Source organism: Pogona vitticeps, chromosome 7 (genome assembly GCF_051106095.1).
Source record: "Pogona vitticeps strain Pit_001003342236 chromosome 7, PviZW2.1, whole genome shotgun sequence".
Classification (NCBI taxonomy): domain Eukaryota; kingdom Metazoa; phylum Chordata; class Lepidosauria; order Squamata; family Agamidae; genus Pogona; species Pogona vitticeps.
Window position 1 is genome coordinate 17,733,425 of NC_135789.1, and position 18,515 is coordinate 17,751,939.

Sequence of the window (18,515 nt, forward strand, 5' to 3'; positions counted from 1 at the left end):
CTCACAATGACACTGGAACTAGCCAATCAGGGCTGTATACAGCCAACCTCTGAAGGAAGGACCTCAACGCTGCAGCTAAGCAGACTTAAAGGAAAAATAGTCACAAAATTTTTTTTCCACTGGGTCCCAAGTTAGCTTAATGTGGCCTCTGCAAGAGGCCACAATCCTTTATTTATTTATTTATTTATTTATTTATTTATTTATTTATTTATTTATTTATTTATTTATACCCTGCCTATCTAGTCGAACTACCACTCTAGGTGGCTTCCAACATACATAACACAATATATAAAATCCTAGCCAAGGAAACCCCACCCAGTCCTAAGCCGGCCCACTTGACTGTCCCGGGAAAATCAATCAGATTTGAAACACTCAACTTTCGCAAAAAGAAAAAAAATTGCAAAAAGAAAACAATTGATTTTCTTTTTTTAAAAAGCAAAATCTATTCCTAGCAAAGATGTTTCTGAAAACTGAAGACACTCAGAGGGTGGGTTTATACGGCGGTATTGAAGAATTTATTTATTGTTTCGCTGCAGGAAGCCTTCGTATAAAAGTGTTCTCCTTCAGCAAAAGAGCACAGCTATTGATCTGTGAGTTATTTATTACGGTGCGTAAACTGTGTTTAGTTCTGAAAATAGTGAAGGATCAATGACAGCGAGAAGAGCCCAGGATGCCAGGCCTCTTCTAGCAATCAGGGGGTTTGACAAGTCTGTCCTGCCGAAAACGGGCTCCTGGGTGGTCTCTGCTCAACATGAGTTGTCTGGCTGCTCAGGTTGAGCAAAGGTATTTGGATGGAAAGGCATCTGAAGTTTAGCAAATCTGGCCAAGACCCCGAGCAGTCTGGGAAACAGCGCTAAACTGTGAGATCCTACACAATGATTCAGAAAAAACATAATTCCATTCAAGAGAGTATCAGATTGCACCATAAGCATATTTGATCATTTTTGACAACATGGAATATAAATTGCTGGGGAGGGGGGAATAAATTAATTACCTCCCTTCCCGCTGTTACAGTGCTGACCTTAATTCTCAGTGGCAATGAGAACTAGTGTCTTGCTTCCTTTCCTTGTTCAAAAAGGTTTCTGTCAAAGGGTCTTGCCTGTTGTCTTCCGGGGAGCGGTGGAAACCAGTGGAAGTACTGAACAAAAAGGAGGGGGGGGGGAAACAGAGATATGATTTTATTTCAAATAGTGGAAATGACGACCATGTCATGGAGGCGGTGACAAACACAGCAATGCACAGGTGTACAGATGCTTGTTTGTTTTCAAATTTCTTTTGTTTTGGGGCTATCATTCCGTTCAGCAGGCTAGAATTATTTTTTTACAATAATTTGATGTAAATCACTTTTTAAAAGCTACCATAAAGGAAAAAAAGATATGTATTAAGATTTCTTTATTTACATACATTTGGGAGATATGTACAGTAGTAAGATTTCTTTACATACACTTTTTTATTGTCTTCTCTTTCGTTTTGCATCTTTAATTGTTCAACCCCCCATTCAATCACAGTGACAAAAGTGTAAAAAAAGCGAAGGAAAATCAGTGACAAGGGGTTAAAAAAGCAGAAGAGCCACATCATAGCAACCACAACGTAAAAGCAACCACCAGAAACAGTGCTTAGTTTTGGTATCTCAACATGAAGACACTCCAGAAAACTTTTCAAATTGTTGACCCTTTTTCAAACTTGTTCCTTCTTAACTTCAATAATGAAATCTCCAAAGGTTTACTTTTCCAAAGTATTAAATGAGACCTTGAATTGCTGCAGAGCTCTGTGGTTTAGACATCTGGCTGCTGAGCCAGAGGTTTGGAGTTCGAATGCCCCACTGGTCCTCATTGATAGAAGCTGGACTACATGATCTCTGGGATTCCTTCCAGCTATGCAGTTCTAAAGTTATTATTTAAAATCTCAGAGGTGGGGGACCAAAGCGGCAGCTTGCTTGGCAGAGAAATGACCATAAAGTACTGTAGATGCTAAGTAAGCCTCTCCAGTAAGGACTTTGGCTGGTCTTTCTGAACACCCATAGAACAGAATCCTACAATAATGGAGCAGGAAGGGGCCTCTAAGGCCATCGAGCCAAACTCCCTGGCTCAAGGCAGAAATCCTGATCAAAGCAGATCTGATAACTATCCAGTTTTCTTTTGAAGGTCGCCAACGTTGGAGCACTCATCACCTCCTGAGGTCGTGGGTTCCACTGTTGTACTTCTCTAACAGTAAAGTTTTTCCCGATATTCAGATTAATCTGGCTTCCTATAGCTTGAGCCCATGATTATGTGTCCTGCATCCTGAGATGATGGAGAAAAACCCATCATTCACTTCCAATGAAAAGCCAGGGCTCATGTGGGGCTGATGGGCTTATGCCCCCTGGCACATGGGTGGCCGTGGGCAAACTAAGCAATCCCAGAGTGCCACCAGGAGGAGGGTCTGGGAAAACCCAACTGGGTACTTCAGACCTAGAAAAAAAGCAGCAAAGGGTCTCTTTGATGGCATGTAATTATTATTTATCATTAAAATTATTTATAAATGTGTATCAACCATGGATACTAAGCAGCACATGGAAAACTAGGGTGCATTTTTTTCTCAGTGGTTTAAAATTTCTTTTTTAGTAATGCATAAATAGGAGCCATCACTAGAGGCAAAAATCAATTTCACTGGTCCTTTTAGTCTTCCTGATTCCGCCAAGTTGTTGTTGTTGTTGTTGTTGTTGTTGTTGTTGTTGTTGTTGTTGTTGTTATTATTATTATTATTATTATTATTATTATTATTATTATTATTATTATTATTATTTAAAAGAAGAAGAAATTAATGCCCGACACTGGGTATCTTAGAATATCTTCATTAAGGGAATTTTGCCTGATTTTCCCAGCATCTCTTGAATCCTGGAGGGAAAAACTGCTGAATGAAAGCTGTTTAATTTGTAGAGGTTCTGAGTTCTCTCGTTTACTCCCGTTCTGTTCATTAAAATCCACGATTTCATCAGAGTCGCCGAGTATCCCAATTAAAAAAAAAGTATTTTGCAGAATAAAATTGGAAAACAGACCTTGTTCTGTTTCCCCCTGTCATCATCTTTCATGCCCTCTGATTTGATTAGATTTCATTTCATTTCAGGAGGGGGGGGGAGATGGTTCAGGGAGGAAGAAGGGGTCGGGCAGGGCCGAAATGGGCCTAGTTAATAATTGATGGGCCCATTTCCGTGATGTCTGATCAAAGGAGGTGATTGCATGACAAACGAGCGAATTACTGTAAAATACTATATGCCTATTAATAATATAGCTGCTCCAGATATAGCCGAAGTTATAATGGGGAGATCAGATTTTCCTCTAAGATAGATATGGAAGATGGAATTCATTTTCAGAAGGAACAGATGCCCTGAGTCGGTTGAGAAATTTGCAGATTTATTATTATTTTTAAGCAGAGGGAGAGAAGACGTGGAGAGAAGTCTCCTGATTGTTTAAAAAAGAGAGACACTTCCATAGAACAGAGGCATGACCATATTGCAAGGCAGCAATACGTTCTGGGTTTTAGTGCAAACTTGTTCCTTGTGCTTGGCTCTCACTGTAGCAGGGTAGCACTCAGGATGATCCAAAATGTCAGGCAGTCGAGATTATCAACGGCCACCAACCTGTTTTAGGTGTCTTCCTCTCTACCCGATCAAGCTAATGGCTCTCTGTCGGCCCTCCGAGACCGAGGCGGCATAAAATTCTTTCCATGGCAACGGGGAAAAGCTCGTAACAATATTTTGACCCCGTGAAGATGTAGCTCAGCTCCTAGTTCTTGTGGGAAGGGGATCTAAGCTCAGCAGAAGCAGGAGGTCAGAAGGTTAGTCATAAACAATCTCCTTGTGACAAAAAGTCTCGGAGCTTCCACCAGGTGAGACCTGCTTTCGTCACACCCCACCTTCCTCCCATCTTGGACAATCTGCCTGGTTGGTGCCACATGGCTGCCTTTCTTGAGGGTATGCACATTTTTGTGGAGGAGAAGCAAACTGTCTCTGTGGCCCTGCTCCGCAATGTACCCAGCGGATGACCACGTGAACCCTTTGGAGAACATGGGAACCACCACAAAGTTACTAAGATACATACCTTGACACCCAGTAACGAAGGAGTGGCTTAAGAGCATTTGGGCTCTGCTAGATGTGGTAAAAAGGATCAAATCAAAGGAGAACCTGACTTGAGGAGGGGAGGCTCACACAAACGCTTTTACACACTTGCATAAAGGGAACAGGCGTCTTTCCCTGGTGGTTAGAGCACAGGTTCTGAGCCACAGAATGGATCGCTGGATGAATTTGAAACTTTAAAAAAAAATGATGATGTTGATGAGGGTGCACCCTGTTCAAAGCAAAACGAAGCTTCTTCCCATCATCTTAAAAAGTGTTGCCATTATAAGGCATATCTGTTGATGAGACCCTTCATGAGAAATCTTAAATATTTGATGCTCCTTAGGGTTTTAAAACTTCGAGATAAGTCTTGGTGGTCTGTGGCAATAAAAGTTAAAGGGGGTCTGTGGCAAAGGGTAAGAACCGCTGGGTTAGAGCATATCATCATCATCATCCTAGAACTGCAGAGCTGGAAGGGGCCCCTAAGGATCATCCAGTCCTGCCCCTCTTAAGGAGGCACCGTGGGGGATTCTAACTCCCAACCTATGGCTCCTCTACCATGATGACCTGAAAAATCCCAGATCTAGTTTTCGGCCTGCAAAATGCATCAAGCAACTCCGGGCCGGTTGCTCCTTTTCAGCATAACTGTCTTCACAGGGCAAGTGGGGGAATAGAGGAAGAAAGCAGGCGAGCCACACATTTGATCTCCTTGGAAGAGCAGCCAAGAAGCAAGACTGTAATGACAGAATGCAGAAAAATCTCGAGCAAGCTCATCCTTGGAAATCCACCACACTCCCTTTGAAAGACACGTGTCCGTCCTCATTTGGGCTGTTTGTTTCCATTTTGTTGTCCCTGAAACCCACTGATGAGGCTACCTCCCTGGAAAAATCATCATCATCATGCCTCGTCAATGTGGACCCATGGCAACCCTTTCCAGGGTTTTCCCAGTAGAGAACACTCAGAAGTGGTTGACCCCTCTCTTCTTCCAGGGAGCAACCCTGGGACTGTGCAGCTGGCCCAAGGCCACCCAGGCTGGCTCCACTCGCAGAAGGCATCATGGAAAATTGGGGGGGGGGACACCCTCTAGCTCCACACCCTGAGAGACCTAAACTACTGTGCTATCAAGTCAGCTTAAACTCATCATGTGTTATAAAGTCAATTCTGACTGATGGCAAGTCTCTTTTTTTCCCAGTTTCCCAGGTAGAGAATAACTCAGAAATGGTTTCCCCTTCCTTTCTTCTGGGACTGTGCAGCTGGCCCAAGGCTAGACCGACTGGTTCTTCTCCTAGGAGGTGCACTGAGGATTCAAATGTCCAACCATATCTGAACCACTGAGCTACCCAGCCAGCTTTATAATCATGTACCGTCAAGTCAATTCTGACTGATGGTGAGTCTTTTTAATTAATTAATTAATTAATTAATTAATATGCTGCCCACACTACCCAAAGGTCTCTGGGCGGCTTACAACATTTTTCAGAGTTTCCCAGGTAGAGAATAACTCAGAAGTGGTTTCCCCTTCCTTTCTTCTGGCAGGCATGCCCCGGAACGACTATGCCGTTGGCCCAAGGTTACCCAGGCTGGCTGTACTCATAAGACGCCCAGTGGGCGAATCGAACTCCCAACCTCGGCCTCCACGGCCAGCGACTTGAACCCCTGAGCTATCCATTCTCTTAGTCCTCCCTGGGAAACAAGAGGAATCGCAATAATCTCCTTTCTGTGGACGTATTTTATAGGACGAAGAGACTCTGATAATGCAGGCTGGAGAACTGGCATAATCAAAGGAAAAATCAAATGGTGTCTCCCAACAACCAACGTCCTTTTTAGTAACGCATTCCGGCATTCTGTTCCCATCCAGCGGAACTGAAGGCAGCAAAACAATTGGGATGGATTTGAAGGGATTGGGGAGGGGGGGGAGAGAGAAAGCTGGTCTTCCTGCCCCCTACCAACCCACTGTTGCGTTATTCAGATTATGCTTGCTAGGCTGGTTGCCGCACACCACCGCCGCACACCTCTTTCCAAGGCCGTAACAATAGCAACCTTTCTCTGTGCCATAAAATAAGAGTGGAGGGGGGGGGGAACGAGAGAAAGATTTTTATAGAAATGGGTTCCTATTGACATTTTCAGTTAGCACGCCACAAGAGGTTTTCGTGAAGGCCCGACAGACGCCTTTGCGTGGGGCACGGCTGGCATTTTCTGAGAGGAGGAGGATCTGGGTCAGCCAAGGGGTCGGTAGAGCAGGAGGTAGGATGCCAAGATTGGCGGGGCCAAGGTCCCGGATTCGATCCTGGGTGTCTCCCTATAGAGATGAAGGACGAAAGCTCGGCGGGATACTCCTCCCTCTGCGGGCCAAAAAAACTCCATGTGAAATCTCAACCACTTCCAGGTAGGGCTGAGAAAGACTCTGTTTCCCTAACTTTATGGTTGCTTTCGAAATATGGACTATAAGGGCTAGCATCTTGATATTCCAGACATTCACAAATCCAGTCCTTTTGTTTACAACTGGGAAATGTCAAAAGCGTGGCCTTCTTAGAGCCACTTTCTCCAACACAGATGCCCTCCTGGCCTGATTACAATGCCAGTCACCACTGGCTGGGTGCAATGGGCGGTGTAGTTCACCCTGTGCAAAGAATGACGGGATGGAAAGAAAGCCGCTGTGGGTTTCATGGTCGTTTTTAACAACCCAGACAAGTCACATATATTGCTTTTGTGACAACCTGGAAAGCAGGCGTGGAATTAAGCCACGTTCTTCTGCTGAAGAACTGAGGAAGGAAAGCAATGATCCAGGAAAGTGTTTTAAGGGTTGGCTCTAAATTATCCCGAGCAGTTCAGCTAAGCTTGTGGACGTAAAGGGTTTTTCTTTCTTCATCTCCCCTCTTCTCCAAAAATACACACAATTCCTTGTACTTCGTCTTTGGACGAGATCTGGAATAAATATGTTGCCGTTCTGGGGAGGGGGAAAAAAAACGAGGGTGTGAAAATATACGTTGTCGTGCGCACAGGGGGCCCCTGCAGATTTGCAAAGGCAAAGTTAAGAATAAAGGAAAGAAGCCGCTCTCGTGATCACAGGATTACGACTAAACTGTAAGGTTGTGAGAAGAATCCTGCAGAATCCAACCAACGGGCTTATCTAGCCTGACAGATGGTTCACCCAGTGGCCATCTGGACCCCTATGGGAAGCCCTCGGGCAGGAAATGAGGTCAGCTGCACCTTCCGCTTGGTGTCCACCCCCACCTCCTGCCATCATCGGCACAAACGTGGAGGTGATGCAGAGCCACCCAGATTAGTAGCCACACATTTATCTCACACACACCATTCAAGGTCATCCATCTTGTGGCAGAGAGTTCCACTGTTTCGCCCTGGGGGGAAGTTCTTCCTTTGTTCTTATCTTCTCAAATCTCCTACTTTTGGGTACCACGGGGGTTTCAGCCTATGAGAGAGAAAACCTTCTCTTGGTGGGAACATGTCCTATCCCAGTTGTGGCCTCAGCGACAAGTTTGTCCTCGCTCACGAGGAACAAGGTGTTTGACTCACAAAGGCTCGTGGAACTCCCATCCACCAGATATGGCAACAGACTTTCCTTTGCGCACATCAATCCTAGAAGGGCAACCGTAGCCCTCCAGAGGTGTTCACACCAGTTCCCATTATGCTCCATAATTTCTAAATCATTGTACACCTACTGGCTTTGAGAAATCTTTTCAGGTTCAGTCTTCTTAGCACATAACTGTACACTCAATCCTTTTCAACTCAAAGACTTTAAGGTAAAGGTTCCCCTTGACATTGAGTCCAGTCGTGTCCGACTCTAGGGCGTGGTGCTCATCCCCGTCTCCAAGCTGTAGAGCCAGCGTTTGTTCGTAGACAGTTTCCGTGGTCACGTGGCCAGCGCGACTAGACATGGAACACCTTTACCTTCCCACCAAGGTGGTACCTATTTATCTACTTGCATTTTTACATGCTTTCGAACGGCTACGTTGGCAGGAGCTGGGGCAAGCGGCAGGAGCTCCCTCCATCGTGTGGATTTGATCTTACGATGGCTGGTCTTCCAACCTTGCAGCACAGAGGCTTCTGCAGTTTGACCCACAGCGCCACCATGTCCCTTCTTTACTTTCCAATTAAATGAGTTTCAGCCCTTTTGAGTTGTGCTCAGAAAATGGACTGGGAGCCAGAGAAGATTGTTTTTTTCACCACCAAAGAAATGTGCAACCACATAGTCAACTGTCTCCAATGACAGCCCCAGGTTCAACACAGGAGGGTAGTCAATCCTACACGTTACAAATGCATAGAGAACAGCAATCAAAATGTCTTTAACATTATAAAATGGCTGCAGTTTGGAACCCAGAGGGTTGGCCTGGACAGGATTCAGCATTCATACAACACACACAAAAAAGATGAAATAAATCTTGAATATTAAGGAAATCTGGACAATGTCTGAGTCTGTCTGCATCTTCCACAGGGAGCTTTGTCTTCTGCAAGCTTGTTAAAGAGCACCAGCAATGTCCTTTGGGGTGCGTTTGGTCGGGGGGGGGGTAAGTGGCAGTGGACAAAATAAAAAGCTTTGACATTTCCATCGCAGCTGGTCAGCTCAAGCCGATGCCCCATTTGCAGGATCAACCCAAAGCCCGGTCAGCAGGCGAGATCTTTAAGTGGCAACAGTTGTCAACGGAGGGAAGGATTTGGGATGGATTAGGCCTTGAAGATCAGGCTTCTGGGCAAGTAGACGAATCAGCTTGTCTCCTTTTGATCCTGTTAAACCTATGCAAACCACCCGCTGGAAGGCTTTTCTGGTCTGATCAAAGCCTCCGTCCCGTAATCTGAGCCACAGGCTTGAGGGTTCTTTTCTGTACACCTGTATGGGCCTTTCCTTGCTGCCCACCACTATTCATCTCGGCACCCTAGACCCCAGAAAACTGTGAAAGTAGGATCAATATATGCACCCTAAACCAGTGTATCCCAGAAGCCTCCAGCAATGGAGCACTCACCACCTCCTGAGGTCATGAGTCCCCTTGTCGTACTGCTCTAACAGGAGGTTTTTTTCTGAGATTCAGCCAAAACCCGGCTTTCTGTTGCTTGAACCCATGGTTGTGTGTCCTGCACTCTGGGATGATCAAGGACAGATCCTGCCACTCCTCTGTAGGACTACCTTTCAAGGATTTGACAAGTGTGATCCTGTCTCCCCTTTGTCTTCTTTTCTCAAGAGCAAATGCCTTTCCTCACAGAGCTTGGCTTCCAGTCCCCTGATCATCCTCGCTACCCTCCTCTGAACTTGCTCCAGTTTGTCAGCATCCTTCATATGTGGTGTCCAGAACTGGACGCAGGACTCAAGCCTAACCAGCGCGGAATGGAAGGGGACTAGCACCTCATGGGATTTGTAGACTATAATTCTTTTAATGCATCCTAAAATTGCATTGGCCTTTTTTGCAGGTGCTTCACCTGGTTGACTCATATTCAGCTTCTGATTTAGAACAATTCCAAAATCCTTTCTGAGCATAGCATTCCTGAGCAAAGTATCCCCCCAGCTTGTGATTGTACATTTGGGGTTTTTTACACCAAGTTCTGTAACTTAATACTGTATTCAGGCATCGCTACTTCATCTTTGGTGTACCTTTAGATCAGGTAGGATCATCAGGGGAGGCTTTTCTCTGGTCCCTGAAGGTCTGCAATCCCACACTATTTAGGGATGTTGTTGTTACATACAGCACTGATGTTACCTGTCTGTCATGGGTTTGGAGGGAAAGTTCCATCCTATGGGGAGTGGAAGGCGGGACATCAGGAGGAGGGGCTGTACTGTATATATATGTGGAGCTTGTGTAGAAGAAGCTGGAGAAGAGCTGAGAGAAGAAGCTTGAGTGGGAGTCTGTGTGTCAGACAGGGTACTACTGTGTGTCAGTCAGTACCAACCTGATAGGTTCAGGTGTCTGTATGGTTAGCCAGAACTGATAGGTTCAGGGTCTGTGCTTCAAGTTAAGTGTTCTGTGTGAACCAAACTGTGTGTATGTATGATTGAGACTAAGCCATGTTACTGTATCTTATTCACCTGATCATTTTATTTTCCCTGTGTGTTGTTTTAAATAAACCTTATTCCTTTATTTGTTTAAAAATCCATCCCTGGTCTGTGTGACTTCTTATAGGGAATGGTTGGTGGCAGCTTAGTGAAACTGTGGCATATCCCAGTAGGTCTGGGTTTGTCACATTGATTGGTGTCCAGCGTGTGGGATACGACTGGTCCAGTTGTCCAGTGGTCCAGCAAAGCCTTGGCAAGTGTGCCCAGAGCAAGGGGGGTCTAGTCAGGGACAATCTGAGAGCACGTAGGTAATCTTCTAGGTGTACCTCACGGGGAGGTGCGCTAGTAGAAGAACGTGTAGCCTCAGATTGGGGACTAGATTAGGGAGCTCTGAGGCAGCCTGTTTTGGCGGGAAAAAAGCTGAGGCAAAACTGTGTAGTAGCAGTGATCTAGCCTGCCTGCTGAGAGGCCTAGCAGAGGGGGGTAGACTCTGGCTCACAACTGTTGCAAGTTAGTGCTGAAGAACAGCAGTAATCTATAGAAAGCTGGTTCTGAGGCAAAAGAGGAAAAAAAAGTGGTCGCTTTATTTTGAGGCTTGACTTTTGAAAGCAGCCTGTTCTGGGGGGGGGGATTATGCCCTTGACTCGAAGCCAAATGGCAGAAATGGGTGAAGTGAAAGACCCCCAGGTTGACCAAGGTTCTGAGGATGAATTTGGCTCAGTGCAGGGTGACAGCACGGGAGAACAGAACCCAGAGCTCAGGAAATTGCTCCTAGCCCAGCAGCTAGAATTAGAAAGAGAAAAATATGAGGCCAAGGTCAGGCAAAGAACGCTAGATTTTGAACAATGGAAGTTGCAGCACAGAGCTAAGACTGAAGAAAAATTAAAAGAAATAAGAGTTCGGTTTGAGGAAAAGAGGTTACAGATCACGGCTGAGTTTGAGGCTAAACAAAAGGAACTAGATTTGAAAATAAAAGCGGAAAAATTGCAGCTAGAAAAGAAACCAAAAGAAGGCACTCAGGTTAAGGCACAACATCAAAACCTGAATTATTCTGAAGAAAACATGAGGGAAACATGGGACCCCAAGTACTCTCAGGGACCAGGGAGAAACCAGCAAGGGGGAGGGACCCATGGTGAAGGGAAGCCCTCAGACATGAAACCAAGACCTCAGATTTTGGAGGGAAAACCAAAACAAGATGAGAAAGACTCAAAATATAGCAGAAAATGTTACTTCTGTCAGGGAAAGGGCCATCTAATCTCAGAGTGTGAGAAATTAAAGCAGCTAAAAGGAATTGTGCCTCAGGATTTGAGTGGAACCAAGCCAAAAGCTGTGTTCTGTGTCCAGAAAGAGCAAAGCTCCTTGTCACTGAGGGAGCCTGTTGCCATGGCTACTCAATCTGGAACAGTTACATCTGCTGATCAGGCTGAGGAAAATGGTCCTCTTGTGGAGGTCAAGCGCTGCTTGCTCGTGAGAACAGATTCTCAGTTGTTTGAAACAGCAGGGGTGGACGTAGGAATACTTGACCATCAGTATCGGGGGTTGAGGGACACTTGTTCCCAGGTGACCCTGTGCCATCCAGATATTATTCCTAGGGAATATATAATCCCAAATGAGAGCATGAAGGTGGCAGGGATTGAGGGGCAGGTGATCTCACTGCCAGTAGTGGAGGTACCTGTGAACTTTCAAGGCTGGAGGGGAGTTTGGCGGCTAGCGATTTCATCGACTCTGCCAGCAGCCGTGCTCGTGGGAAATGACCTGGCTGAACATGTGAAACGGGTGCTAGTGATTACACGTTCACAAGCCACCACGGGGACAGTTCAGGGGGGTACTGATGAGCCCGAGACGGAAGCAGAGGGGAGTTCCGAGGCTGTGGTGGAAACCTTAACCACAGACAGCCGATTTGGCCAAGAGCAAAAGGCAGACGCCACTCTCCAAAAGTGTTTTGAACAGGTGACTGACGCCCAGCTAACACCTGAAACCCCAGTGAGATTTCTAGAGAAAAAGGGGATTTTGTATAGAGAGACCCTGAGGGATATCTCAAAAGGGGAAGATGGGATCAGAAGTCAGCTAGTGGTACCTGAAAAGTATCGCCCCATGATCTTACAAAGGGGGCACTCTGACATGTTTGCTGCGCACTTAGGGGTGAACAAAACACAGCAGAGAATCACACAGAATTTTTACTGGCCTGACATAGGGAAGCAGATCAGGGAGTTCTGTAAACAATGTGATGTGTGTCAAAGGCAGGGGAATAGCCGCGACAGGACCAAAGCAAAGTTGTGCCCTTTGCCTGTGATTGACACTCCGTTCAAATGCATAGGGGTGGATATTGTGGGACCTTTGCCCAAGGCCACAAAGAGGGGGAACAGGTTCATTCTCACCATTGTGGACCATGCCACGAGGTACCCTGAAGCCATTCCCTTGACTAACATTGAAACTAACACAGTGGCAGATGCCTTGGTGGGGTATATGTCCAGGATGGGATTTGCCTCAGAAATAATCACAGATTTGGGCGCATCGTTCACATCGAAGCTCATGAAACGGTTATGGCAAATCTGTGGAATTAAGCACAAGGAAACCACTGCCTATCACCCTGAAAGTAATGGGTTAACTGAGAAGTTCAATGGGACTCTAATGCGCATGATTAGGGCTTACTTGGCAGAGAATCCAAACAATTGGGACCAGAAGCTGCAATCCCTTTTGTTTGCTTATCGATCAGTGCCACAAGCCAGTACCGGGTTCAGTCCGTTTGAACTTTTATTTGGGAGAAGGGTGAAAGGGCCCCTTGATTTGATCAAACAAAATTGGGAGCAGATCACCCAGGATGACCCACAAGACGTTGTGACATACATAGACACCTTGATGAATGACTTAAAGAGAAACCTAGAGCTAGCAGCAGAGACCCTGCAAGCTCAAAAGGTCAGAAAGAAAGCTTGGGATGACCAGGAAGGCAGGGAGAGGCACTTTAACCCAGGGGAGGGAGTGCTTTGGCCTAGGCCCTGCAAAGAGAACAAACTGCAGCTGGGTAGCCCAGAAATAAAATACTTGGGTCACATAGTAGGGGGAGGAGTGATAAAACCCCTTGAGGCCAAGATAGAAGCAGTTCGTGATTGGCCTAGACCCAACACCAAGAAAAAAGTCAAATCATTTCTTGGGTTGGTGGGCTACTACAGAAAGTTCATCCCGAGGTTTAGCGAGATTGCGGCTCCGCTGACCGATCTGACGAGGAAGAAGGCTGATGACCGCATCCCGTGGACCAGCGACTGTGAGGAGGCGTTCCAGAGGTTGAAGCAGGCGCTCATCAACTATCCAGTGCTGCGTGCTCCAGACTTCGACCGGGAGTTTATCATCTACACCGATGCGTCTAACAGCGGGGTAGGAGCAGTTCTTTGCCAGGAGGATGAAAATGGTGACCAGCATCCAGTGTCCTACCTGAGTAGGAAGCTCCAGAAAGGTGAGAGACATTTGGCAACCGTGGAAAAGGAGTGCCTGGCCAGAATCTACGCGATCCAGAAGGCAAAGCCTTACATCTGGGGAAGACATTTTATTCTGTGCACTGACCATTCACCACTGCAATGGTTAAAGACAATGAAAACCCACAATAGTAAACTTATGAGGTGGGATTTAAACCTGCAAGACTATGACTTTGAAGTGAAGGTGGTCAGAGGGTCAGTGAACTGCGTTGCTGACGCCTTGTCAAGAAGACCTGAAGAATGAAGACGGCGAAAGGAACATGGACTATGTATATATTTTGATGACAAAAAGTCAAATGTGTCTGTTTATTAAACATGTTGGTTTGTATAAATAAAGGTAACTTGATGTATTGTTAATGGTAAATGTTTAAATGCCTAATAGAGTGTAAGTATAAGTAAGTATGGTATTGTATGTTATTATATGACTGTTTTTGTTTGTTTTGGGTCCAGGTTGTTTTTTTTGGTGAAAAGCACCTTAGCTTTCCCCCTACAAAACAACTTATAAAGAGGGGAGGTGTTACATACAGCACTGATGTTACCTGTCTGTCATGGGTTTGGAGGGAAAGTTCCATCCTATGGGGAGTGGAAGGCGGGACATCAGGAGGAGGGGCTGTACTGTATATATATGTGGAGCTTGTGTAGAAGAAGCTGGAGAAGAGCTGAGAGAAGAAGCTTGAGTGGGAGTCTGTGTGTCAGACAGGGTACTACTGTGTGTCAGTCAGTACCAACCTGATAGGTTCAGGTGTCTGTATGGTTAGCCAGAACTGATAGGTTCAGGGTCTGTGCTTCAAGTTAAGTGTTCTGTGTGAACCAAACTGTGTGTATGTATGATTGAGACTAAGCCACGTTACTGTATCTTATTCACCTGATCATTTTATTTTCCCTGTGTGTTGTTTTAAATAAACCTTATTCCTTTATTTGTTTAAAAATCCATCCCTGGTCTGTGTGACTTCTTATAGGGAATGGTTGGTGGCAGCTTAGTGAAACTGTGGCATATCCCAGTAGGTCTGGGTTTGTCACAGTTGTTACCGCTGTGCCAATCCGTTTCCAGGCACACTTCAAAGTGCTGGTTTGGACCTAAAAAGCCCTAAATGGCTTGGGTTCCTGATGTCTCAAGGACCGTGTCTCCCTTTATGAACCTACCCAGATATTAAGATCATCAGGGGAGGCTTTTTCCTTGGCCCCACCACCTTCACAGATCCGTCTTGTGGGAACCTTCTCTGTCGCTGCTCCTAGACGTTGGAACTCCCTGCTACAGGAGGCCAGACTGGTCCCAACTTTACTGTCTTTCTGAAAGCAGGTCAAGCAAGACGTTTTCCCTTCAGGCAAGTTTTTCCCCAGTGACTGGCTGCCTGAGTGGGGGTTTTAAATGGACGGCTGTGCCTCATTGCATTCAGTAGGCTTCTGGTGTCGCTTTTTTTTTTCTTGGCACACTGACCATGTTCAGCTTTCAATATTGTATTTTGACAATGTGAGCCACTTAAAAAGAAGAAAGGCAGAGTGAAAATATAATAAGTAAGTAAGTACCCTGTTTCCCCAAAAATAAGACAGGGTCTTATTTTTTGCTCCAAAAAACACTTTAGAGCTTATTTTCAGGGGATGTCTTTTTTTTTTCATGTACAACAATCTACATTTATTCAGATACAGTCATGTCCTCTTCTGGTTGCTGCATCAAGATGGAGGGCAGGGTTTCACTTTACTGGGGCTTACCTTTGGGGTAGGTCTTCTATGACGAGCATCCTGCAAAATCCTACTAGGGCTAATTTTCAGGTTAGGTCTTATTTTTGGGGAAAAGGGTAAGTAAGTACGTAAGTGAGAGACAGAAAGCGAAAGAGAGGGAGGGAGGGGGAGAAAGAGAGAGAAAGAAAGAATAGTACACATTCACGACTGAGCTAAAATGACACTTTCTGAGCCTCCAAGTTCTCCTCTAACTGAAACACTCTGAAGGCACCTTCATAATCCGTACTGGTGGAAAGATATCACTTGTGGTCTTTGCCCACATTCATGTACAGTAACAGTCTGTCTTCAAGGCTTGTATTGGGTTACCGGCCCATCAGCATGCTATCACTCTAGCTTAACCACTTCCTACCATCTTTTCCCCCCAAAGGGTAGATCTGAGTCTGACAGAGATGACCTTCTTCCAAAAACAACAGATGAACTATTGTGGACAGCAATAGGCGAATGTCCTTACTTTCCTACCCTGCTTGGGGGAGACCATCCAGGCACCTGGTTGGCTGCTATGGGAAAAGAATAACAGACTAGATCAAGGGTCCCCAATATTAGGTCCCCACAACACCCAGGAGCCTTCACCAATAACTGCGCTCGCCAGGATTTCTGGGAGTAGTAGTCCAAGATCATCTAGGTGCCCAAGGTTGGGAAGCACTGGACAAGATGGATCATTGATCCCGTGGTATTCTTCTTATGGGTAATGCCTTCACAGAGGGCGGGTGCACATAGGAAGCTGAGGGGCAAAGCTGCGGACACATGGCGAAGCTCTGGGCAAGCAGAGCATTGGCACCTGCTTCCAAATGAAACATGGGCTGTTTTGCATGGCAATCAAGTTGGTTTCCAGCGCAGGTGGCTTGGAGCAAAGAAAGCTGGTAGATGACTGGAAAGCTGCCTCACGCAGGAGCTGGTGGATGGCTGGATGTTGACAGAACATCCTGGTAAATTGTCCATGGAGTGCATAAGGACCGGAAGCCAGAGGACAGCACCTGGTTGATGGCTGGCCTGCTGTAACTGCAGAAGAAGAAAAGAAGCTTTGTCCGAGCCCATCTTCCAAACCAGCCAATGACGCAGAATGTCATTTCCACTCTCAAACGCTATAGGAAAAGCCAGAGTTATATCACTGAGTTTCTAGATCATGGAACCTTCCTAGGGCATCTTGGGATCTGATGAGGTCCTTAAGAATCCTGTGGTGTAGGAGCGCTAGAGGACTCTCAGAGATGGTTCTGTGGACCTTCCCAAACGACAAGGTCCAGAATTCCCTAGGATGGAAATAATAGCCATAGAGTCAGACTTCTAGGATGGCCATGTAGGTCCACACCCAAGGCGGAGTCTGAAGAGGCAAAAGCAGAAGAAAAAAAGAAGATCCATGCACCACTTGTTACGGTTCCTCCTCAACCGGGTGGAAGGGCTGCAAGATTAAAACCGAGGAGTCCTTGTAGCGATGATGTCTTGACCCCAATAGCGGACGTGATCTTGGAGGCTTTGTAAGGGGAAGGGTGGGATAAAAATATTTTAAATAAATGGAATCTATCTGTTGTTCTTCTTGACGTGGCCATGTCTGGTGTCAGTAGTCTGGCCTTCAGGACTGCAGCGATGTAGATAACTGGTGGCTCCTTCACCAGCATCACGAATTCCTCAGGTTCTGTAGCTGTGTCGTAATAAGGATGGACTGGTTCCCAACAGTACCGTCACTGGTGAAGCCCGAGGAGGCATACGGACATCAAGATCAGAATCCTCTCGAGATCTACCACTTTGGATCTTAGTTCTCTTTTTTTCTTGAACTTGGATCTTCTGAGTCTGACACCACACACGCCAAAGGTTCTCTGGTTAATAAATCCTCCCTTGCACCAAGTCATTTTGAAAAGGTTCACACCTAGTTCCATTGGGGCCCCAACGACACCGTGTTTTCTGAGCTCACAAGCAGGGCGCAGAGATGTTTATTTTTATTATCGTGACTTCTATCCGGGACCGTTTGAACTTCCCCAAGTGGCCTGAGCCTGCCGAGACGAGCATTTTTCTGCACGTTAATTAGATCCAGGAAAATTAGAATCCGGGCTAAAGATAGCCGGCCAATCAAGTCGGCTCTTCTGATCGGGAGATGGCGTTCTGAACATCTCGACACTCCCGCCTACTCACTCCAAAATAGAGAGAACGAGAGTGAAGAATTGAAGAAGAGAGAAAGGGAGGGGAAGGAAAGAGAGAGAGCAGTTAACAAGGTACAGTAACACAAAATTACATGATAGAAAACCAAGACGTATCTGATCAGAGAAGAGTAGTATCTCCAAATAGTCCTGTTTCTCTCCAGAACGGCAATAAAACCAGAAATGAATGATGATACTTTTTGGAGGAGGACTGTGATGCACAAGATAGACCGGAGTTCCTTGTTATCCCCACAAAGCCATTCTGTAACTACTTAGTTACACTGCTTGTCACGAAAAAGGAACTAGTTACAGGGAACAACGCTGGCTGCGACTACAGTAGTTGCTTCTAAGCTGTTCTCGGTCTTGAAGGTGCTACTGGACTGGCAGTTGCTCCTTGCAGGACAGACTAACACTGCTAACCATACCCAGATCCCAGCCTTAAGGTTCTTGTTTGGTTTGGCTCCCCGCTCCCAACATTTGTGGCTGTGGAACATGCAGAACGTTCATCTGTTTTCCTTTGTCAAATTACCCTTTGACATTCAGGCTCTTTTGCCGTTCAGCAAAGCCAGGGTCTGATTCTAGGCCTGTCAACATCTCCCCCTGCTTCCCAGTTTCTGATCGTTCCCTCTTGGTTCTGGCCCCTTGTGGCTTTTCCTACTCGTGGAAAAGCTGCTTGTGGGGGACGACAATGCCCAGAATAGCAAACTGGATGGAAGATTGGGGGGGGGGGGAGGGGAGAAACATGAACCACCCCCAGCCCAAAGGGACTTTCCCCATTTCTGCAGACGATAAGCATCCATCCATCTCCTAGGAAGGAGGAGAGGCCATGTGGAAGGTCCATCAGGTATCCCAGTTTCAACAACAAGAACAAACTGCCTTACGCCTCTCGTAAAACAGCTTTGTTCGGATGGAGTGAACGTTCGTTTGTTCGTTCTCACAGGGAAGCGGAGGCTCCGCGGTCCACGCTGGGCCTAGCCGAGCGCTTTACAGCCTCGCCGTTGCTTAGCAACCCAGTTGCCAAGCCCGCAATGGGCGGTGGGCAAGGAACAGGTTTGTTTCTCGACCACTCTCCAGAAGAGGCTGGG

The 18,515-nt window shown here is 46.2% G+C and overlaps 1 protein-coding gene across 4 annotated transcripts in view; it reads right to left on the reverse strand.

The window, feature by feature from the left end:
• Window positions 1-167: 167 nt before the first annotated feature.
• Window positions 168-18,515, reverse strand: part of LOC110079329 (uncharacterized) — an 86,552-nt gene continuing 68,204 nt past the window's right edge. For all 4 annotated transcript variants that reach the window (XM_078378872.1, XM_078378871.1, XM_078378870.1 and 1 more), the window contains one exon: window positions 168-1,138. The gene's annotated coding sequence lies outside the window, so the exon portion shown is untranslated. The remainder of the gene's footprint in view (window positions 1,139-18,515) is intronic.